Source organism: Solenopsis invicta, chromosome 16 (genome assembly GCF_016802725.1).
Source record: "Solenopsis invicta isolate M01_SB chromosome 16, UNIL_Sinv_3.0, whole genome shotgun sequence".
NCBI classification, from domain to species: domain Eukaryota; kingdom Metazoa; phylum Arthropoda; class Insecta; order Hymenoptera; family Formicidae; genus Solenopsis; species Solenopsis invicta.
The window spans coordinates 25,578,632-25,604,044 of record NC_052679.1 but is presented as its reverse complement, the minus strand read 5'-3'; the positions used below and the strand labels follow the sequence as shown (position 1 = coordinate 25,604,044).

Sequence of the window (25,413 nt, the reverse complement as noted above, 5' to 3'; positions counted from 1 at the left end):
GAAAAACCGACTCTGAAGTGAGCTCACCACTCCCCAACCACTGACGACAATGCCGTCAATATTATAGGTCACTGCTTACTTTTTTCGGCAGTCCACTGCCGAAATTTTGTACACCAATGCCGGCTGTGAATTTCCCCTCGGGAGTAACTGTGCAATTAAACATGGAGGAAAATGTATAAATGGATAGAAATGTTAATGAAGTAAAAGAAGCAGGATCTTCTTGGTTATGCAATCAATTGAAAACATTTTGTTGTCAGGGTATAAGAAAGTTACAATAAGAATATTGATAAAACATTCTGGAATAATAAAAATAATTGCCTCGGATTTTTGTTTAACTTTCTGTTCGAAGCTTTGTTTACTCAGAGTTAAATATAACGCTACGCAAAAGTAAAGATATCGGTCGTTCGTCTTCATTTGCTACGATTTGTTGTGTGCAACTCTGTGCGCGCATGAATAAGCCAAAGAATTTATCCTCGAAATCTTTTGGACGAGTTCGAAACAACGTTTACACAGGATCGCCAATGTTGCGAAAGTGTTGGCGTCTCCTCGCATGGATTTGATAATTGGGCCAGAAACTAAGCTAAACATTGACTAACTCATCGTGACAGTTTCTCTTTTGTCTCGCTCTTAACGGCGAGCGTGCGACACGTGTGCCGCGCGCTTATTTATAAAATGTCGCGCGGCGCGCGGCGTTTCAGCGCGGAAGCGACGCGGCGTGTAGGTACGTTCGCGCGCGTCACAAGCTTCGTTAGCTCACTCGAGCTTGTTGCGACAAAGCGCCCGTGTTTAATTCATTCGCTCGTTCATTCACAGTTTCGACAGCAACGTTTATCCAGATTCCGGCCACGCGAATGTGCCTAACGACCTGTCTCCGGCTCGCGCGATTAACATCGTCACCTCGCATTGCTATGCGACGAAAAGAAATGGCAAACGAGGCCCGTGGCCGTTCAACAACGGACACTGTCACGACCTCGACAATTCGGATGGTTTATTTTTACGCGCGCGCCGCTATTTCTTGATGGCCTCCCGTAAATAAAGAAGCACTTATATGCCTGCTCTTTCATCTCCAACGAATAATTCATTCTTGAATGAGCCTGTATTTGATGCCTGCTATTCTCGTATTACACGTATGAATGGTTGTTTACTTATGAATAGGGAAAAAATTATTTAGCAAACAAGAAAACATCTATTATACAATTCATCGTACAAAGAAGAGGAATTGCAATCAAATCAATACTCATTATTTTATATATAAGCAAGAATATAAAATCTTTAAAGAGTCTGATAACTTTTAATTTCAGGAAAATATATTTTTTTAATATTTTTATTTCAATATTTTAACAGTCATCTAAAGATCACGGTATGGTTGTTTTAATAATATTAAACAATTTTAATACTCGATTTGAAGATTACTTTTTTATTCGATATTTTTTTTCTCTCAACTCAACATGAAAATTATTGTATAAAAATGACTATACATTTTTTTTTATGAAACTATGTAAAATTTCCTCACATATAAGCAAGTTATATCTATTTAAGGTTATCAAATTCTTTGAGGAAAATTTATATTCTTACTTATACATGTATATGAGATAGCGAGTACGAATGACAATCTTTTCTATGCATTTGCTCTGAGATTAATAACACATGTTACATCATACATATGTCGATGTAACTCAACATTCAGCAAATAACTGTCAAAATGTATATCGTTTTATGCGACATGAGATTACGATGCGAGTTTTGACTATCGAGTATCAAGACACCGTACATCGGCGCTCTTTCGGCGTCAAGACATGCGGGTGTAACTAGTGTCGTTACGCGGAAATAACGGCTCCAATCGACTGAAATCAAACATTGAGCTATAAATAATGGGATTAGCGCTGCCTGTCCAAATGCAGCGCACGCGACCTCGCGAACCTTGCCAAGTGTCCGTATATTCCGTAGAGAGCCGTGGGTTCAAGCGACCTACCTGCGCCGAGAGCGCGCGCTCTGCTTCGCTTCAGCGGTTCTCATCGCGAAGCGCCAAGAATCGAACGAAAGTATCCCTTAACGTAAAAGGATGGGGAATCACTAATATTGTCGCGAACGTAATTTTACTATTGTATTCTATCGCTGCCTCCCCCGCCATAGTTGTGTGATTATGTAAAAAGGTGGAAGAGATAAATTTAATCTGGCAAATTCGTCGTAAAATCTATCTGATATTTATATAATTTATAATCTCGTAAGTTGCATACAGCTTGTTGGCTATCCGACAAATTTGTTGTATAACACGAGAGATATTAGCCTAAATTGTCGGGTTCTCGCGCGTCATGCAGCAGGACGTAAGTCGACTTGCATCGATGCGCGTTTGCCGTGTCGCCATTCTTGCATCATCTCGATTGCGTAACGCGCGCGCGTGTTGCATCGGTGCGCGAGATTTTAAAATGTCAGGAATCTGCTGGCAAGTCCAGATCGATGGAGCGTTTATTTGAGCGAGAGTGTCGTTCGTCACGTCCGATTCGAACCCACCCTTTCGTGGTACTCGAGGCGAGATCCGCGGAATATCGAGAGTATCGAGACGCCCCGTAGATTTCGAAGCCGGACCTCCGATGACTCGGGGAAACTTGGACGATGACTCGAGGATTTCTTCGTCTCGTTCCTTCGCCTCCTCGCGCTGCTCGATTTCGAAAAGAATCGCGACGCGGGATGAGAACCGCGAATGATTTGCCAGTGAAGCAGTTCGTTCGCGTTGAAGTTGGCTCGGCTGGTCTCTCCCGTCTCTGACTCCCCCCGCTCGTTCCCCTTCGTTTCTTTCTCCGTCTTCCCTTCTGTGTGTGTATGTGTGTGTGTGTGTGTGTGTGTGTGTGCGCGCGTGCGTTTCCCTTCTTCTCCCTCTCGCGCTTTACCACCGCACTGGTCTCTCCGTGGTCCGTGTTCTCAAGGCCGCCTCCTCGAATCCTCCTCCCTCGCCTCTCTCGCCTTCTCTTCACGTTCTCTCTCGTCTCCTCCTCCACACCTCCAACTCTCAGCCTCTTCCTCTTCGTCGCTCTCTCGTGTCGTCTCCTTCGTCGCTTCCATCTCACCTCAACCTACCTCTATCTTTCGATGCTATCGTCTATCCTTTGCCTTCTCTCTCTCTCTCTCTCTCTCTCTCTCTCTCGCGCGCGCGCGCAACTCCTCTCCCGGCTTCTGTGAGAGAACTTAGCTACACGCGCTACGGCGCATCCAAGTTTCGAGTGAGCTCAAAGTCGATCGTAGTTTGAGTTTGCCACCGAAGCACCGAGGCATCGGCGGGATGCATCTCTCCTGTAGAAATTGCAGGCACCTTGCAACGTGGAAAATGTCGTTTGACCAGTTCGCGCTCTACGACCGGGTTGCTTGCGTCGGATCTGGTAGTAGGTCCGGTTGTGCGAATCTTCCGAATGAATTCGAAAGTCGCTTCACCTCGTTCTTCTTTTTGCTTTTTTTCCTCTCTTCATTTTTTCAAGGTATGACGCTGGAGATAATCGCTTTAGTATTTACGATCCTTTCGCGCCTTTCCGTGGACTTAATAATTGATTTCGAGCTGATCGATGCGGAAATTCATTTTCTTTTAACAATTTATTAAGTTTTTTCAAACGATATTGTAACTTTGAAAAATTTCATTGTCTTGTAAATTATATCCAAAGAAATAGAGACTACAAATATTAAATTATTTATATAAGATTCTTACAACGTATGAGATATTTAGGATAAGTTGTGAGTAAAGGAAGCAAGTTAAAATACAATTGTATTTCTATTTCATAACAAGACGCGTTATGCGCATATGTATTTACGTCCGTTTCTTACTGTTCCTCGCTTTTACATGTAACAACGAAACGAAGGCAAGTATCTCCCCTTCTTCCTGTTCAGCACATATCATTTTACATATCGCGATTCACAATTCCTATACCGTGAAAGACTTGGTGGTAGGCTCTCGCAGAACTTTTTTTTTTTACCGGACGAGCGATCTCGACCGTCGAGATAAGAGCTGTCGCATTAACAATGCAATCAGAACGTTGAATCACGTTGCATTTTAGCCAGAATTAAATCGGGACTACTTAGTGTAGAAAAGTTATGAGATACGAGGTTACGAACCATAACAGTTCAAATTAGAATTTCTATACTGGTTATCCTCGCGTGAGATCCCCATTTTTCTGTTGGCCGCTTTTATCAACGAGTTATTTATTACACGATATAAAAATCTTATATTTTGCCCGATAAAAATTTTGTATGCGTCGATGTCTGGAGCTACTTGAAGCACACGGGAAAAAGAGAGAAAGAGAGTGAGAGACCTCCGCCGGTCCATTCGTCGGTGTTTTTTTTCGGAAGACGAATCCCGCTCACCTTGAAAGGTACGTCGCGTGGCTCGTCGTTCGACCGTTCGTCGGATAAAGCCCTTCGAGCGACGCGCGCAGGAAACTTTGAAAAGTCAGTCCCGGGTTTCGTGTCTCGATGCACTTTTCCTCGGCGCGAGGCGAGGACGCGCGCATGCATTTTCAAGGCGATCGCGAGCCGCCCGCTGCTTGTATGCACCTTTGCGTATAAATTTTAGAGACACTGACTCTGATATAAATTATAAGTCCGCGCAAATTATTCTTGCGAAACGTCAGTTGCATGAGCGGTACGCGGAGAGAGGTGATTTTCGGCTGCATTGTCGCTCCGGAACTCAGATCGAATGTTGTTTGCAATCGGAACGGCAACTGCAACTGGCGCGTGTTGCGGCTTTTTCGATCGTAATTTTCTTCGAACCCCGCGCTTTTTCCCATTCTCGAACTAATAACTGCGATACGCTATTATTTGGCGCGCAGGCATATTTGATCTAAAACTTCACATTGTGCTTATTAATCGATATTTTTTCCATATATCGATTCATATATCACGATTCCGATAGAAATGTTTTTTTTACATTTGCGAAATTATGAGTTAGAAATGTTACCAAGTTTCAATCAGTGATTAGTTTCGATTGGAAAAACGATAGTGAGAACGCAGCGGCAACACACATTTTTCACTCGGCTGTGTCTTTTAATCGTAATTAAAAATACATTAATGTTGGTCATTTTAATCGTGACGTATATCGTCGTCATCGCGATTTGGAGAAGAGGTCGAGATATGATATTCCGTTACAGCGTGACCCGGTAAGGGTCACAATTCCAACGTTACATTTCTCCACCCTAAGTAAGATTTATTTGACGCATTTTATTCGTGAAATTATGGCACGCGATGGACGCGATTCGCGTACCCGATTCTACCTGAGACCTGGGACTGAAGCGAGGGAAGACCTCTTTCTCCGCGCGCGAGAAGCGCTCGACTCGCGCTCGCGGCCGCGTCATCGCAGGAGCGCACGGCGGGATAGTATCTCGCCGTTGTGTTGCGTTGTGTGGGTCGAGCCGGGGATCATTTCGGAAACCAGTTCCGAGCGGTCCACAGGTCGAAGTGCCTCGTTGTTAGATCCCGCCGTGTGTGATCATCCAGCGAGGATTAATCCTTCCAGCGTGCTCGGGGTCACGGCAAAGCGATTCACGAGGCTCTACATCTTCATTCTGCTTTTCGCGCTCGATCGTCGTTCTGTCCGCGAATAGAGCAGCCAAGTTTCCCGTTTTCCCGACATCGTACGATTTGCTTCTTGCGAAATTATAAAACAGCGGTTTTCCCGAAAATTTACGAAACGTTAAACACATTTGCGTGAGACATCGATTGATTATCCGAAAAATTAATAATACACACTCGGAGTAGATAATTGTATTGATAATTGATATTAAATTTGACAATAAAATATCTTAATTATTAATATAAATATTTATACTAGAGTTTAAGTAAATAATTAACTTAAAATAAATAAAAAAAAGAAAATATTTTGCATCAAGACAAAAATATCAAATGCTTATGATTTGTACGATAATACGTTATATTACAATATTGGAATTTTTTTTTGTTATAAGAATCGTATTTCCATTCGCGATATTCTCCTTGATCAAATAATTACGAACAAATCTGAGCGAGCGGCATAATTGAAAATACTCCCTGGAAATTAATACGCGCGACGCGGACGCGGAAAGTTTATAAACTTCATGACAGCCGAGTCCATCCTATTGTACCAATTAGAACGTATTTCCATTGGAAGCGTGTACCGTGATTGGCCCACCGATGGAACGAACCTATCGAGAGATGGAACGACCCGATTCTAGTCATGCAAATTTATTCCAATAATTACGTTTGTAGCTAACTCGCGGAATACCGCGGTACACAATTTTGATATTATTGACAGGTCGATGGGCGTCAGCCGTTTAAATACGGGCGAGTCGACGATACGTCTACACGAAAATGCGACGCGAGCGGACGTGTTAAACGGCTCCCGATAAAATACCGATGGATTCTCTCCTCATTACGAAGTAATCGAGAATCTCGGGTCAATTGCGTTCATTCCACTTACGTACTTGACAAATGGCGAGACTACGCGCGATCATTTGTCTTCGCCCGATCGATTTTGTCGCGCTCGCGCCTACACAACTTCAGAAATCGTATCGATCTCGATTCATTAGCAATTACAAAGTCTTGTTTCTGCAATTATATGGATGATTACAATGTGGCCTAATGATCGATACCTAATGATCGACATCATCTATCACTCGTCGATGGAATTTATTTCAATCGATTTAACATCGATGCTTAAATAAGAGGACGTGTATATGTAGGTTCATGTGTAGGATTATATAATTATAGCAAAAATTTAGGTAAAATTTTTAGAAATGTGCTACTGGAGAGAGATAATGAAAAGAATTAATATAAACATTTATTCTACTCGATTGTAATTGTGAGTTTTTTTTTAAGAAATATTTGTTTCGATATTAATCGTTCTCGTTATAAAATTAGGTAGAATGTAACCGAGCTAGCACACATCTTGAGCGTTAAAACTAAACGTAATTTCTTGATGCAGCTCTCGTGCACTCCACCATCGTCGTACATATAACAATAAGATTTTAACTAGGCGGTTATGCCTGCCGCATTTTTCCCAACGCGCAACATCCCGGTGTAGTACACGCTAAAAGCACAAGATCGTTTCAAGTGCTCCCCGAGTTTCGCACGTGTACTAAAGTCTACTCCTTCACTTGCTACGTTATAGGGATTAAAGCTTCTAGCGAAGGAGGTAGGGGCCACGTGGAACTAGCGCGCGCGGAATAGTTCTCTAAGTGCGGCCAGCTTTTCAAACTTTCATACTCTCGGAGCCCTAGTCATATTTTGTTCCCGACTATTTTCCGTCGGAGACGAATCGTGCGTCGTAGATTACGCGTGTGGCCATTTGTGTCACGTTAGCCTTCATTAATCGTTCTCATCGCAAAGAAACGTGATTTGCATTCGATGTGTTACAGATTGCTCATTAATTTACTTATTATGTTCATGAATTGTAATTTTATTTCTCATTGTAATGTACGTTAACGTCGGCCAATCCAGAAACAACCACTGAAGAAAATAATCATATAAACGTAATATTGCTTATACAAATAGAAATTGAAGAATTTTTCAGATTTGCAATTAAATGCAATATTATTTTTTCTTATTTGTAATTCAATCGACTTATCGAACTTTCGTAATCATGTTAAACATTTTCTACGTCAACTTTTCGTCAATTCTGAAATTATTAAATCTCAATTTCATTACCCTTTAATATTTTTATTTTATTTTATCTATCAAAAGGGAAGAAGAGGGAAGCATGCCATTATTTATTTTTCTCAAGGGAGCACAATTGAATGTCACTTTTCGATCTTAATAAGTTTTAGATATGTTAAAATATAAAATATAAAAACTGTACTTTATATCGGAAAATATAAAAAGATGGAAAATTTGTTTAAATAAAAGTTTTAAATAGTATTTTATAATAGTAATAAAAAAAATTTTTTGAAATAAAAATTAAAAAATTTCTAGCTTTTATATTCTCGGACATGTTTCGCAACGATGTGAAAATCGAAATTGCTTCTCTATCACAAGCTAGTTTTCCAAATTAACTCCAGAGCTATCACGAACCATCAACGTGAAAGCGATCTCTTGACGTTGGTGACTTAAGAAAAACGCGAGGACTTATCGGTGCATCTTGCTTGGGAACGCATAACTTACTCTTTACATCTTGGTCAATATCGTTTCGTACATTTCATTGTATAGAGACGAAACTCTCTTACAGAAGATTGTACTCGGAAATTGCTCTGAGAAGAAATTTGTTAATTGTAAATTCCGTGGACCTCGTCAAAGTTGCGAATGACCGTTCAAAGAAATCTCCGTGGGGACGACGATATTTTTTGCGTTAGCTCGTAAAACGGACATCCCCGGCGGGGCGCGACGGAAAAACGGCGGGATTTTATCGAACCCTTCACGCGGACGTGTCTATCGCCTTGCCGCTCGCTACCTGCGTCGCGTACCACGCGAGATTACGCCCGCGCGAGTTCAAAGCTATTTTTTATGCAGCAGCAAGCTGCCGCGCGCGAGGTTTATTCTGGATTTGTAGGAGCTTTGCGCCCGCTTGGAATCGATTACTCGTGTCCTCGACATCGAGTTCGACAGTAATTTTCGCGAATCTGTTTATACATTCTTCCTTATGGCCTGAAATAAATTGTATAGAAATATAGTGATCAAGGAAAAACTTTTTCCAAGATAAAGATTGTTTTTTAGAATCTGTAACATTTTTTAAAATATAGTTTTACTATAAATTTCTACTGTTTCACAAACAAGTTAAGATATGTGTAGTGTAGATTGTTTCAATTCATATTCAATTCTTTCGATTAATAGAAAAAAATAGTCTGCACGAATCAGAGGCTTGTATATACCGTTGTTACTTCAGTAAAGAAAGATTACATTCATTATGATGTTATTGACTGATTATTATTTTTGTGCAAAAGTAATTGGTCATGATAAACTATGCGGTATAATAAGACTTGGAAAATTGAGAGAGTAAAGACAAATTTAAATTTAATTTATACTCGAGGAAAAATATTTTTAATACACAGATTCATTTTAATATACAATTAATATAGTGAAAAATGAATATGATATATAAAGCCAAATATCTTTATTGTCTACAATATGTTTTTGATTATGGGATGACACGTTATTTTCTATAATATATTATTAACGTGGAAAAATGACATTACGTAACTTGGAATCAACTCCCCGACGAATTCTGTTACACAATTAAAATCCCCCGAAAAAGTTTAATCCTCGGCTGCGCTCGGGCCGACCGATTGTGGAGGCGGCCGATCGACGGATTTCACGATCGAAGGACAGCGATTTCCACGTACCGTCGTAAAACAGCGCGGCGTCCCCGGAGCCGCGTAGGAGGAAAAACACGGAAGAAAAGGGATTTATCGGGAGGAGGAGGAGCTGCCCCACGTACGGGATGGATCGCTTTTGTGTCGCTCTTCATCCTTCTGTCCCTCTTTCTCTTTCTCTTTACGCGCTGGTATAGATTCCCACGGGATGTTGCGCGCACACACGATGCAACGCCGACACACGTATGCACGTATGCACGCGCGCACCCACCGATACGCACAAAGGCGGAGGAACCTCCTCTCCCTCGGGTTCCCACGTGTTTCCGACCGCAAGCCGCAGTTATAACGGCGCAGTCGCGAGTCGTCGACCAAGAGGACGACGCAAACGAGTGAGCGAGCGAGCGAGCGAGCGAGCGAATGCAGCGAACTGCCGCTCCTGCCGCTCCCGAGTTCGTCGTCCTGTACCAAGCGGGACGGTCTCCTCCTGCTGCAATGTGCCTTCCAACGCGCGATGTTCTCCCGGAAGCGACTGGGAACGTCGGCCGCGACCTCGAGGTCGAGGAAGATGCCAATAGTTGGCAATTCTCTTCTCTTCTAGTCTATACGTTTCTCCATCTCCTTTACTTCGCGATCATTACTTTTTTTCTTTCTGTCAAAATTTATTCCATTTATAGCAGGAGACAATGTACGTTTTGTATATTTATTTAATAACTTTGATCCTTGATCGAGAGTACACATTAAAAGGAAATATTAAAAAATAGAAAATCTGTTTATTTCACTGTCATTTATTAAGAACCTTCAAACGGAATTCATATTTATGAGACAGATTAATTTACGAGATTATTAACAGAATATCTGAATTTTTAAAGATAATCTTCATGAAAATTTTTCCAACATTTTCTCTGTTAAATGTGTCGTGCACGAAAAGAATTAAAAATACACTTTTCCAAAGTTTGCATACCTTATTAATATGATTAATCGATATTTAATTTGATCCTCGTGCATTCTCGCAATATACTTCGTACGCTTGATAAATGATTTCTTAACTCATTAATTAAATATACTATCTTGTGTTTTGTCGTGTCACTTTCGAATCTATGCATAAATGTCTTTGCTAATCGAGAAATATTCCCAGAACAAATTACCCTCTTTCTCTCTCCCGTGCATTCTCACGTACAGCGACGCGTACACGCAGGCACGTATCCACTCTCTTATTCTCAGCGAGGTGGCTTGAAATGACTCACTCTTGCCTCACATGGGTGAGTTCGCATGTACCGCGTGCCTGGCAAGGCCGTGTTTTTACGCCGACTCTCCTTCGCGAAAGCGAGACAGAGAAAGAATGAGAGAGTAAAAGAGGAAGGCGGGGGAAGGGAAAGAGAGAGAGAGAGAGAGAGAGAATTGGTAAACGTTTGTACTTAGGACGCTGTTATATGGACATTCTATTTTTATTGTCGTGTCTACCTCGCGCGAAACATGTCGATTTTCGTGTTGGTTGCGCGACGGCGGTGGCGGCGGCGGCGGCGGTGATACGAGAGATGCGCGCGTTTGCGTAAAACAAACGTCGCGACGCTGCGCCGAACGTTCGCCCGCGTCGAATTTATGACGATCGAACGATCCTCGTCGGTGGTCGTCGTTCAATCGTGTTTGAAACATTCCCTTACTAGTTGGAATTAATCTTAAAAACGATTAACGTGTAAAAACTGCTCGCGTAACTGCTTCTATCTTGAAAAAGAATGTACACTCAATGCATTCACATGCAATTGAAAATATATGATTACATCGCAATATCTATTTTTACGTGATTATAGTGACTAGAGGTACAAATAATTCTAAAATAGCAGTTGTTGAAAGTATATCTTGATATGTACCTATGGCAAATAAAAGCTTGAGTCTCGTGAATTCACGTGTGTTGCAATCAGATATGCAATCAGTCAGAAATAATACAAGATATGTATAAGCAAGATTCCTTATAATAGATTCGTTTATTTTCATGCTGTTATTCTGTGTTATTGAACACTTTCTTCTTTCTCTTAAATTGTAACATATTTAGATACTGAGACAGTGTAGACGATCTTTTATTAATCTTTAGATGGCAAGTTCTATTTTTAAAATTTTATCATTTTTCCTCGAGTAAGATTTATTATAATTTATTATATTTTTTGTTTGAAAATACCACATTGTTTCAATGCCACTATAATATTACAACTTGTCGTCTTTTAAAGGTGAAACGTTAAAGCGAGCTTTTCTTTAGTAGTATTTGATATAAATACGCGATTGAAGAAATCAAAGAAGAATGGCTCGCGCGTCTTATCTGTGCATTCGTTACGTTCATGGGGCCGACGAATAAACGAACCGAGTTACACCTCGTCACGGTCGCGATAAATTTCATCTATCCAAGCGAAATAAATAAGAATAGCGAGCCGAAACGTTCATCTAACCCAATTCGTGCGCACTTTCCAGCGTGTTCGATTCGTGATCTGCGCAGCGACGCGACGACGATGGGGTTCGGACGAAAGTATCGCGAAGCGATCTTATCGGTGTGTTACGCCGTCGTCGGTATCGCGTGGTAATATCGCCGCGAAGGAAACGCGACGGGACACTTGGACTCGCGAAGTAACGGAACATCCGGCCCGATCAGACCGCCAGATTAAGAGCAGCCCGCCGTTCCTCTGATCTTGACATTACGGTCGCTTGTCTGGGAATCTAGCATGACGGAGATAAACAAGTCCGGCCGGAGTGACGGCAAGCCGATCAAATTCCAAACATTACGACGTGCAGAATTATCACAGCTGGTTTTTTAATGACGCAAATGACGATGACACATTTTTCTTTTCTCGTTTTCTAATTTTACTTTGCTCTCTTTTTCTTTTTTTAGAAACCATTTGTTATCACTGGCCGGAAACGCAGTGATGGGCCTTCACTCTGAAGGCACAGAGACCGCGATAACGAAGCCTTGATTAGGCGACATACTTTAGCAACTTGTACGTGTATCGACGACTACGTTAAAAAATGTAAAATGTACTGTATTTTTTTACAATTCCTTTTCCTCCTTTGGCCGAATCATCATTAAACAGTCTTTCGCTGCAATGACAATTAGACTGCGATTATTCTCGTTAATGAAGCGAAAAATATTGATGGAAAATACTGATATTTCATATTATGACATATTGAGCACTTGTATTTTGCATAGAGGAAATCGTTATAATATGTGAAATTTACAGTCGCTTAACAATGGAAATGATTATTAATGTTGCTGTCTTTACTATCTTTAATTTAACTCACTGATTAAGTTTTTTTTTTATCAATCACATGAAAATTTAAATTATGGATCATTATATCACGAATATCAAATTTCATTTGTATTATTTTTAGTAATTATTCGTAACTGAAAATTTTTATTTATTTATAATTTATTTGTAATAATTTATAAATCGATGTTATCTATGATAATATATGCAAATGCAGTTGCGTTTTGTCCCTATTTATTTCATGAATGTAAAAATGGATTGGCCAATGGAAGAAATACTTTTATGATTCTTTTTTTCTATGCTTCAACCGCTTGCTAATTCAAAATTAAAGTTTTGAAATGGCCGGCACGTAGACGAAGTCGAGACGAAAGAAACATCGCGAAGTATTCGAGGAATGTGCTGTCTTGGTTGTAGCGATGATTTGTTGCAATTTAACGACGTGCGACGAAAGAAAGAGGCTTGGCATTATATTCAATATCATATTTGCAACTTACAATACTGTATTTCTGAGTAAAAAAAAAGAAAGTCATAAAAAAAGAGATTAAAGATTTTTAAAAAATCAATTGCACATATATATACATACGTCGCAAGTTTTCTGTCACATAAATATCTCACATAGAAAAATAAATCACATATGTCTCGTCTTTTACGATTGAAAATTATTGGATTACTATAAAATCGAATAATCATTCTCCATTCAATGATTTTGTCGCTGTACGATGCGATATTGCTCGTGATAGAGAAAATGCATAATTAGCATCTTTATTTAGATGCGAGGAGCAAAGGTGAAACGATACGTATATATTATGCTATAAATACGTAGGAGTGGTATAATGAATGCGGAATAAATGAATGTCTCTCTCGATGGAATACGATCTTTAGTTATACTGAACGAAGCAGCACGGTGCATCGTTGCTATTCGGGAAACACCTGACCACCCACCAGGCTAGACGTTTCCTAGAAGGTCGCATTCCCGGTTTCCTCGAGGCCGTTAGGCCATAGATTCTACTTCAGCGTAAGCCTGGAATACCTGGTTATACTTGAAACATTTTACAAAAAAAAAAAACATTCTCAATTAATCACAGCTAACAAATATTGACGAATCATTAAATGGAAGATAGTCCCGGATTATATTGATAGAAATATAAAATTATTTAATATAAAAATATATTTTATTGAAAACTCCTTTAACGTGACTCGAACAACTATGTTTTAGTGCTACACCCGTAACGATGTTCAGAAAGCAATATTTAGAGGCAATGCAACTACGAATGTTCGCGGTTGTAGCGAAAGAGGCAACACGTTGGCAGAACACAGGCGTTTTTATGCGAATCTGTGTCGAGCAGGAACGGCGGTGGTCGAGCTTTACTACACCGTGCGTCTGCCGGGTGATTCGCCCTCGAATCGAATTCAAATTACATTCCCTCCATCTCCCTCTGCGGAAGCTCTTTGCGGTCATGGGACACCGCCCTATGGTAGTACGATTATATTGTACGGTCCGCTAAAAGCGGCTAGGAGCCGGACCGCTCGTCCGAAAAATGCCCACGTTATCGTCGCAATACAAACGATTGGTGTAAACAAGGGCGAGCGCTATTAACGAAGCACATGAAACAGCGATAAGTGGCGCGTCGGAAGTCGGAACCCATCTAAACGGCTCATTTTGGTTACGCGTAATATCGTTCGGTTAGCAAAGTCCTTTGTTTCTTGCATTCCACGAGATATCAGATATCTTTTGAAAAAATTCCGCAAGATATCTGATAATCGAATCTAGCACGTTGTCTGATTTACGCCGCACGAAACTCACATTTCAATAATTATTTGACAAATGACACATAATTTTGGCAAGTTTCTCAATATTACATTTTTTTACGCAGTCGGTTCCTCGATAAAGCACGCGAGCTCTCGTTGACCTAACTCTCGTCTTTTTCATAAATTTCTCACGATAAATGCGAACATCGGCGTGTCTGTCTCCCGTGTATTTAGTACGACTTGTGGCTCGCGGCAATTAAGACTGCGCGTTTGCCTCAAAGCTCGTACGTCAATCACGGTTGACAGGATAACGCGACTTCGCGGGAGGAGAGTCATTTATTATTTATACAGTATTAATCAAGGGATCTCGCCCACCTCTCTTTTTCACTCACTTTTCCGTGAGTACTTTGCGGTTACGGGACACCCGGGGAAGAGCCTCGGAGAAGAGCCAGCCGCCGCGCCACCGTGGCTATGCGGTGCGGCCCGTTAACGAGTAGTTACGCCCCGGATCTCCTCTTTCCTCGTCTTTCTCCTTCTCTCGTGATTCTCTTCGGTACACCGGAGCGACACGGCGGCGGCGGCGGCGGCGGCGGCGGCGCTGGTATGGCGTTCCGTACAGGAGGTTTACTTATATTTAGCTCGATAAAAATACCATCGCGCCTCCCGCATGACGGCCTCCCGGCCCGCCATTCCCGATTTAAACTTATACCGACGACTGCGGAGACCGAGTCTCAGAGCTCCCTGACTCCGGACTCGTGCCTTGCCGACCGTAAATCCACGAAACAAATCGGTACAGCCGTGACAAAAGGCCTAAACGCCCGTGGCGGCTGGCTGATAGCTGTCTAAACCTTTCCTGGATGGATTCGCGAACGGGCTGAGAAACTTTTTTGTCGGAGGCAAAAGCGATCTGTGATCGATTGGCGACAAAAAAAAGTTGCCGATTAAATTACAAACCATTATTTCCTTAGAATGCCCGTAAACATCTTCAGTTTTTCCAAAAAAAAACTTTGTTTTCTCAATAAATTACGTAATCTTATTATAATATTGCAAGTTAAAAGAATAATTTTCTTATTCTCACGAGTGAAAATCGATTTTCGTGCGAATGCAATACGTTATACAGTGTAACGTATAGGAGTGTATTCATTTCTATCAATCCATTTCCCCGTGGAGCCATTGGGCGATAAACTGGCTCGAGATAAACCGGGACGCCGTGTCTCGGAGGATAAAGATGCTGTTATATTTTCAGAAACGTCACGGCTGAAAGATTGCTATTTACCATTTCCTTGACTGGAATTTAGTATCAACTTGGACCGTACGCGTTCGAATTGGCTCGTACTGCCCGACACTGTAAACCGCGAGAGAAAGACAGATTGTTGTCTCCGTAATAAAATACCTAAAGAGACTCGATGTAACGTTCAACGCGATCAAATACGATCAACACGAACGTTGGTTACTTTCACGCGGCGGGAACGAAAGTTTCGTAGCTGAAAAGCGACAGAATCGTCAGACGTCATCCCGCACGTTTGCATTCTCTTCTCTATTTAAGTTCAAACACTGAATCGCAATTTCAACATATCGATTATTTTAACGGCGCGAAGGATAAGTGCGACTCTCGATTGAGTGACGTCTCTGTCGGAGACAATTGCTACGCGTCAGTCACGCGTCCCACGCTGTTGATCGATGTATCGGATTCTCGAATTAAACATCGACTTGGAGCATCGATCGTTGGGGACTTTCTTCTTATCGAGACAACCGTAAATCCGCGAGATAAAGTATGCCGCGAGTGCCGCAACGACGCGCGACGCGATGAATCGTGAAGCAGCTATTGTCAGTTTGTCGCGTGCGACAAACGCACGCTTGTGAATATTCACGTACAGACACATTACAATATTTTTAAGAGATGTAGCGATAGGAAAATGAATAATTCCTTATTAAGTCGGTACAAATCTTGAGCGCGGAAACACAATGCGTCGCCATTTGTCGTTGATTCAAATTTACAGCGAGAGGAGCACCAACGAATACTCCCGAGTCATCTCGTTGGCGCGTGCCGTTCCGACCGTAAATCCACGAAACAAATCGGTGCTTCCACGACAAAAGGGCTAAAGACCCTGGCGACCCACCTACCGTGGGAAGCGAAAGATTTCCGGAGCTCTATAAGGAAGAGGAGTCGTGATATAGCGGAGAGTAATTTATTTCATATTCTTGGAACACAGAATTCCTTTCAAGGTGCATGAAATAAAAAGCAGGCAAGAGATGAATAATAAATAATAAGGAAAATGCCAGTGAAAAAACTCGATTAATAAGTAAATTAATGGTTACATATAATTAGCGTACGCAGTAATGAATATATGTTTGCATAAGCACTAAGGGTAAAGAGAAAGAGGGAAAAGAGACTTTAATTGGCAGACATCGATCCACGGTTGATCGCAACCACGAATCGAAATGATAATAATATATTTTATGTCATTATCTAGAAATAATTACACGTCGGTAACTTCTATTAGCGAAATTAATGGAACAATTGGCGTATTCTGCGGCCACTATCGCATCAGAAATCGATTATCGAAATACTAAAGTATTTCGTATCAATTATAATTAAAATGAGGCTATTTACGGCTTCCATCTCGTAGCTTGAATAAATGAGCATCTACCGAAATATTGACCGTGTAGAAATACGTCATATTTTTTTTTTATGTTAATTGCGTGTAAAAATGTTTTTTTTTTTTTCATTTTTTCATTTTTTTCTCTCTTTAAGAGAACAACGCTGTATTATTAACTCCGAAATGCTACTGTAGATCAATTTTCACCCAACTATTAATTCAAGTTTAGTACAGTTTGTATGGTATTAAAATTTTAGCTCACAATAATATTTGACAAGATTTTTTAATATAAAAAATATTAGTTGATTTAGAGTAATGTCGATGTAGGAAAAAAATATGAATAGCATTCTAAGATTAATTAAGATAATTCTTCGAATATCAAATCTATTACAATATCCTCGTTAATATGTCGACTGTTATTTTTTGGATATTAAGAATACTTGAGTATTAGGGCAGATGGGACAGTTTAAGGTGACAGCAACGTAGCTTTTTGTTAAACTTAAATTAGCACGAAAGCTCGTAAAGATACGCGAGCTGTTCTCACTCGCGTGGAGATCGCGCGTCGCCGCGACGATTACGCGCAAATGCGTCTCCGGTGGTCTGAAGAGAGTTGCTCAATGATAACGATGACAAAGGCTCCAGCGACACAACAACGCGATAATGACGGCGGTAATGAGCGACGCTCTTTCGCGGAGCGAGACAGGATCGCGTATAATCTCGTCTTTCACGTTTAGAACTCGACTATCGGCGACTTATACAGCGTATTTTCTTAGGCGTGCCACAGTTTGCGGTCGCGTAACAGCAGGAATTTCGTTATACGCCCGCGTACATCAGTTTTACGCGTGCCGAAAGCTTCTTCCGCAGTGGCACGTGGGAAAAGAGAAATTTCTCACGTACACGTAACACAACGCCGCGCATCGCACCGTGTGTAACGTTGAGCGCGCCCGCTACTCCGATCCGCGCTGTCGTGTATTGCGTAAACGAATGATTGACGTGCCGCTGTTTACGCCGACATTTCGCCGTCCGCACCTATGCTACCATATGACAGACGTAATGAGCCACTACGCTCCCAACCGAGAACCGAGTCACGGAACGATGATCGAGATTTGTGGCTATCGTCGAGTCTTCCTTCCGTAAATTCGCAGTATATAACGAAGAAAGACAGAAATTTTCATTATCATCAGTTATTGATATTTGGCATGTTTATCAATGTTTTGTTATACGTAATTTTATTTATATCTTGAAATAATTGTAATATCGCAGGGGTATTGTTGCAACGTGATTACCTCAATACGTATAAAATTAGCGACTCTGACTTTTTCGTATCGTATCTCGTAACCGCTTGTACTCTAGCGTTCAAGATGGTGTGCGCGTGCGGATACCCGTGTGCGTGGCTGACATACGCTCGCACATGCAGCGGAACTCGAGATTTCTGTTCGAAGATTGCGTAAACGATTGACTGACGTTCTAGGAACGGTGTTTTCTAAAGCTGTCGGTGGCTCGTAGCGACGTTACACCACGCGGTGAACGTCTGCTCGTGTATATAGCTTCGTACATAATTTTGCGCGTGCGTTGTATGCGTGCTGTTTATGCATTTGTGTACGTGTGTGTGTGTACATGCGCGTCATCAGTGCCGATAAGCGTACCGCTCGAAACTTTACCTATTTTTCAGTATAGCGCGCGGCACTTCCAAGTTGGTTCGATTCGTTTGGCTCGATTCGGTTAAGTACAATCCCGTCGTGCGAGTTCCGTCAAGCGTACATTCTCATGTTGGCTGAATTAGGCAGAATTGAATTAATTCATAACCCCTAACTGTCCGTGATTTGATTACATCTCGGTTGCGTCACATTCCGATTTATCGAGATCATATGTCACAGTATGAGCGAGACGAGTAAAATAGCTCGAAGAATTCAAATATCCGTAGAATTATCACGTAGGAAAAACTTCTTCCTTTTTTTCTATACTGATTTTTGCTGCGTGAAAATAAAGGTATTGCATCTGTCTTTTAAATATTTTTAAATGCCACGCTTTTGGCAATATCTTTGGCAGTATGGTCCATCTATAATTTGTGAAGCAGTTCGATCTTATATCTGTCACGTTACAATGATATATATTATCACAATTTATTGATTACAATATAAATTTTTACAGTTTTGAAAATTTGTTGGAAGGCTCTTTCGAAATTTTTTTTTTCTCACTCATTTTCTACGAAAAGAGCCTTCTCTTTACGAGTAATGTGAAAGATAGAATTGCTGTGAAAGCGGTCGCGTGACTCGACCGTTGGGTTTCATTGTGGCTGCGCGGAAAGAAAAAAAAATCTGTCACTCGATGACGATTGCGTATAACTCTCAACGTCGGGATTTAATTCAGCGAACGAATCCGCGACGTTTGGGAATGTGAAAGTATTCCTTATGCTCTAAGACGATCGCGGATGAGTCGCATAACGGTCGCTCATTGCTAGCCGCTGTGAAATTTTCAAGCATTCATCACAGTCCGACCCATCTTGCGGCATAAAGGAGTGAGAGATGACCGCGCGCGAGAAAGGAAAGAGAGAGAGAGAGAGAGAGAGAATATGCGAAGCTTATCTTAGCATCACGTACGCATTGGCGTGTTGTGCGTATATCGAAGATTACGCGTGTATAGGTGGAGTACCAGTGAAACGCGCACCACGTATACAGGGGATTATTTTTAGATTCGCCCCACGATCCGGCGGACGATTATTCCTCGCTAAATCATAACTTTCGCTATGCGATCTCGTATAGTCCGTGCGAACCAATCCGAATAAATCGCTCCGCAAACCGCTGCTCTTCTTCGATGTGCTTCTGTTTCAGAGACAGTGAGCAGTCCCTTTCGTTTCGGCCATTAATTACCGATAAACGAGCGAGAGTAAATAGCAATCTCTTAATCACAAAGTTTTCTAATTAATTGAAATTTTCACTTATTTAAATTAAATTAACGTCTTAATTGACATTCATATTTTAATATGAAAGAGGAAAGAAGAAAGAATATGCATGTGTGTTTAATTAAAAATAATAAGTGATCGAATAAAAGTTAATTTTCAATTAAATACAAGTGCGATTTTTATCTCTCTCCGTTTGTCTCTTTCTTTATCTATTTTTCTCACCTGAAAGCTCATATGTTACAAATCGACAGTGAAATGTTGTTCGACAACGGTGTCGAAAGTTTTCCGTGCGTCTTATTTATCTTATCGAATTTCTCTCTTTCTCTCTTGGCCTGTCTCTCACGGCTGACGGATATCTGACCTTGCGTTCGGTTTTTATCGCTCGAGTGTAGTGACACACTTGAATCAGGTGCGCGCAGCAGATCTTTTTCTACGCGCTTCCGGGATCACGACGTCATTTCCGCGTGTATGCACCAACGGGGTGACCGAGTGGAGGGAAACCGTGGTGTCGCACCTGCTACACACGTGTTCGTGAAAGGCACGTGCCTCTTGGCGCGACGTCTCGGCCGCGTCTCATGTTCCAACGGTGTCGGGTGAGGCGGCGCTCTTGTTGTTCACTTTATCATTGAGATCTCGGCAAAATTAATCGCGAGACACGATTATTCGATCGTGATCAACGTACGCGCATTCTTGAAGCATATCTGTTACATCGCGTTACAGCGTATTAATCCAAAACGTTTAGTTTTGATCAAAAGAACATTTACGAATTTAAAGAGAAATTGTGAGCTTAATTTTAAGAACAATACATTTTTTATGATTTTTTACATTTTGTTTTTTACATTTTACAAGCGAGTTTTTTGGTACAATAGTATATCTGTTATCTCTTTGTTCAAAATTATTGTTAATTTTACAGACCTATTGCAGAATATTGTGAAGGTAATAAAAATTTTAAATTAAGTACATTCCTTAATATTTTTATAAAGTCTCTAACCAGTTGCGCGTGGATGAAATGTTAAAAAATTATCAAGAGAATATTTCATAAAATTACAAGTAATTTTATAATCAAATATTTTAATTTTTTACGTACATCAACACAGCCAATAATTTTCGGCAGAGATTTTGTCGAATTATTGAATTAAATTAATTTCATCATAACGTATCGATTACCCTTAAAATTAATTCGATTGCTTTTATTACACTCGCATTAATAATGTTTTATCTTCGTGTTTATCGTATGTATAATATGTACTGAGCGATCATTCGTATGTGAAAACGTTATGAATATCAACGAAAAAAAGCCAATGGAATTATTTTCCGATCAAAATTTCCTACACGTAGCAATCCGGCTGACTCACATCTTCTAGCTCCGGTTTCTTTGATCGGCGCTCGTTTCCGCCCGGAGAGAGAAACGATCGGTGCTCGGCGGTCACGAGCCGCGATCGATAAATCAGTCGCGACGACGTTTACAAGTCCCGCGCGCAAAATCTCCTCGCTACCGATCCCGCGCGCGTTCTCACGGCGCGGCGCGGCGCGGCGCGCACGTGGCACGCGCGGTGGCCACGTGGCACGCGCGCGCGGGATATCAGGCACGAGCGCGCTCCTTCTCTTTCGTCTCATCTTTCAGGAGACGACGATGACGACGATGACGACGACGACGACGACGACGACAACGACGACAACGACGACAGACGACGACACCTTGTCTCGCCTTAACGGCGAGATCGCGCCTTCTTCACGCCTGTCATGTCACGCTACGGCATGGATAATGTAAAGCAGTCAGTCCCCTATCGTTCGAACGAGATTCTACGTTTTTCAACCTCCGATTTCTCGCGATCGCCACTCCTGGGGATCAACGACGACGGATTGTGGCAGCGGATCTTTCTTACTCTCTTTCTCTCTCTCGTTGTTGAGCGCCGCTGTCTAGATTCCACTCTCGTCCGCCTTCTCGACTTTTTTCTCACGCACCTTCTTGCGCACCTCCGTGCCTGGCGGCCGTTCCTATTACCTGAGGACACGTGTCGGCCGATCTTCTTCTGGACGGCGACGCGCTCGGAATAAGGAGGGCTTTCTTGCGAAACCGAAGAGGATAATGAGGCGCGACGAGACGCCAATCGACCGACGTGATTTTACCGGAGCTGTGTGTCGATTGGGAAACCGTGTTCTTTTCTCTTATTTACCATTAAGTGCGGTTGTCTGAATTACTTATGTCAAGTTTACATCGAGACGCATTCTTCAAATAAAATGAACTAAACAATGGCTATTGCTAAATTCGTCGTACTTTCGTTTTTATCGCGTATTATTGCCCAAAAAATTAATTTCTAAGAACTTTCGTTCAAGAATAACAAAATATAATTTTTATGAGGAATAATAAAAATAATTCTTTAAAGTGTAATCTTTTTAGAATGGGATGCAATAAGAGAAAGCAGGTAAAAGAAGCGTCGCATCTCGATTTCTAGATACTCTGATAGCTATTGTATTGTGTCGTCGAAGGGACAGATATCTGTAGAAGGAAGAGAAATATTTTATGTTCTATGATTGTCGGATCTTGTGGCAGAAGGATTATTATTTCAAACATTCAGTTTAAGTACCACTGAAATAAGATATTAAAATAAAATCTAAATAAAATTAAAATTGTTTTTTTTATAACTTTTTTTACTGTTATGGTGTTTGTTGATTTTTCTCAAGTAAATTAATTTGACATATGTGAGAATAGTTACAAATACAGAATCTTACAAATATACGAAATACACGAATATACAACCCTACTGAAATATAGATTGTTTAACCTATAGGACGGATGTCTTAAGAAGTTTCAGCGCAAGTGAATACGGGCTGACTCACTGTTTGTTATGCAAAGTAACCGGAAGTCTTTGCTTTGTATTTTTTAGCAAGTCGAATATCTATTGCTGCAGTATATTTAGCTTTATACAACAACACATATTCGTTGGTTAATTGTGAAATTTAATAATTAAATAAAATTAAATTTGTGAAATTATGATGTTAGTTCATTAAAGATTAAAGTTTAAGTTATGGATTTCATCGGCAGAATGAATATTAAATAAAATAGTTCCGAGTAACCTCGCCCACGTGCCCGTTTCAGAGTGAAGGATCATAATGAATTTCTTTAGGCAACTCCTTTAAACTCACCGTATCTTTTTTTTTACGTCGGGAATAATTACGCGTCAAAGCGATACTATACAGAATTGTTGGAATTAATGGAGCACTCCGTGCAAACGGGATTGGTAACAGCTGTGACGGAAATCATTCTCTCTCTTCTTCCTGACCTTTTTTTCCCTTCCACACCCCCCCGATTTTCACCCTCGAAGTTTCCGGCAGACGACTGATAGAGACATCGGTCTTGAACCGCGTGAGACAAAACGTCGTTTCTAAAATTGGTCTCATGCGCGCCATGCACGACCTATGTTTACACGCATCATCGGGAGAGAGGGAGGCTGGTTGGTAGGCAGAGGGAGGAGTGAAAAGGAGGAGAAGAAAAGGAAAACGGCGAAGGAACGACTGACTTCCATAGTCTGGACGCGATTTGGGAAACCGACGAAAAAGGGAAGAGTAGAAAAGCAGAAAGAGAAAGAGGAGATGGTGATGATGGAGGAGGCTAAAGAGAGGAAGAGGGGTATCGGCTAATTTCATCTTCGCACGTGCGTACGATGCCCAGCAGCAACAGCAGAGGCTAGCAAGTAAGCGAGCGAGCAAACAAGCAGACTCCTTACGCAATGCGCACGCACGCACACGGATAATCCCGAAATCCCACGCGTGGCGACACGAGATTTTGCACACGTGTGGGTACTACTGCCCAGTAGAAGGCGATGGTTAACCGATCATCATTAATAATAGAACTGACCAGCTGAAATTATGGGTGCGTTCTGGCACGTCGCGGTTCCCCACGTTAAAGGTTTTTAACCATTCGGGACAAACATGCGTTTGTCGCGCCGTCGATCGAGCTGAGCACCTCATTAATTTCGCATCGCTTTCCACGCGGTAGAGGACACATATATAATACATATAAAATACACACACACACACACGTGTGTGTATATATATATATATATATATATATATATATATATATATATATATATATATATATATAAAGAAAGCGGGACGAATACAGAAATAGAAAGACTTTGAGAGCTCGCTTTCATAACGATGGGCATTGCCACTGTTATCAGTATGAGGAGGTGTTTGAGACGAAGAAGAAAGGGTAGAAGTACCTCTTGACAATACATCGAACACGAGAGCGAATAAAGGATTCCCGAGTGCGGAGGGAGTTGCATTTATGAATGTGTGTACAAGGTGTCTCAAAATTATTGGATGTACATAAAACATTTTACAATTAACAAATTCTTTGCTTACTTTAAAATCGATTTTTTCTTCGTGAAGATGTCGAGGGAGGTCCTCTTTTATTGCAATCTCTTAGTCTTTTTTTTTAAATATATCTTTATAAAGAAGTTTTGTGAATAACAATTTTGTTAAACTTTCTCTAACATTACTTAAAAAAATAAACGTGAAAATTTTTTTTCTCTTTCCAAATTTATTTAAAAAAAATATTTTTTTTCAATTATTTATAACTCGAAGATTGTTAATGCTTTGACATTTCTCATTATAAAGAAATCCTGTTTTGGGACACCCTATATATAAACGGAATGCCGACGAAGGGCAGAGAGATCCTGCAAGACCGAAGTTATAGAAGCGCCTGGAGGCGTATTGCGCGAGAATAGACGAAGGGATGGCAATGTACAGAGAGAGAAGGGGAAGAGAAGTATCGTCTCTCTCTCTCTCTCTCTCTCTCTCTCTCTCTCTCTCTCTCTCTCTGTGTGTGTGTGTGTGTGTGTGTGTGTGTGTGTGTGTGTGTGTGTGTGTGTGTGTGTGTGTGGGTGTGTGATACATATGAGAAAATCTCATGTCCTCAACCGTTGCATTGCTGGCGACATCATGAAACGATACCCTTGAATGATAATTAGTTCTTGATGTTAGTGATCTTCGCTGGGAATGGTAAAATTTACATAAATTAAAAAGCATTGCATAAAATATACTTTTCATTTTAGTCGTGTGCATTTCTGATTGCAATTCGTTTCTGGTTATTTCTTAACTAAGTCTCTGATTGATCTTGTCTCTTCCAATCGTTCAACTAAAAAATAAATGACGGTACATTTAGCTAAATCTTCAATCAAATCTTTTCGGGCTTATGCATATTGCACGCTTGAAAACGCGCAGCATTTCTATTTCGACGATAAACCTAAATTAACTTAATGGAATTGACTCGCCTTTGGCGTCGTATCATATTTCGACGATACGTCGACCAGTAACAACTGCTTGCGTCTTGCGTCACTGATCGCCGCAGATGTTCTCGATTTCTAGTTTCGTCGTCTGTGGATTGTTGATCTTGGCTGCAGTTTGCGAATTCGGCGTCCGGGCGCGAGTTTGTGTCGCGATCGCTCGGCGATCTGTTTATCTATTCTCGGGTAACGCGTAGCGAGCGATAACGAATAGCGAGTTATCTAATGGTGCCATCGAGAGAGGCATCGACGAAGTCGCGGGAACTCGGCAAGCCATTGTGCCTACGGCGAATGCAAGCGCTTTCAACAAAATTAGTAGTTTTTGAAATAATAATTTTGTCTTTGCGTTCACGTATCGTCAAC

General features: G+C 41.1%; 1 protein-coding gene across 4 annotated transcripts in view; it reads left to right on the top strand.

Annotated features, from left to right (window-relative positions):
• Positions 1-25,413, top strand: part of LOC105193854 — an 81,798-nt gene that overhangs the window by 12,330 nt on the left and 44,055 nt on the right. The window lies entirely within an intron of this gene.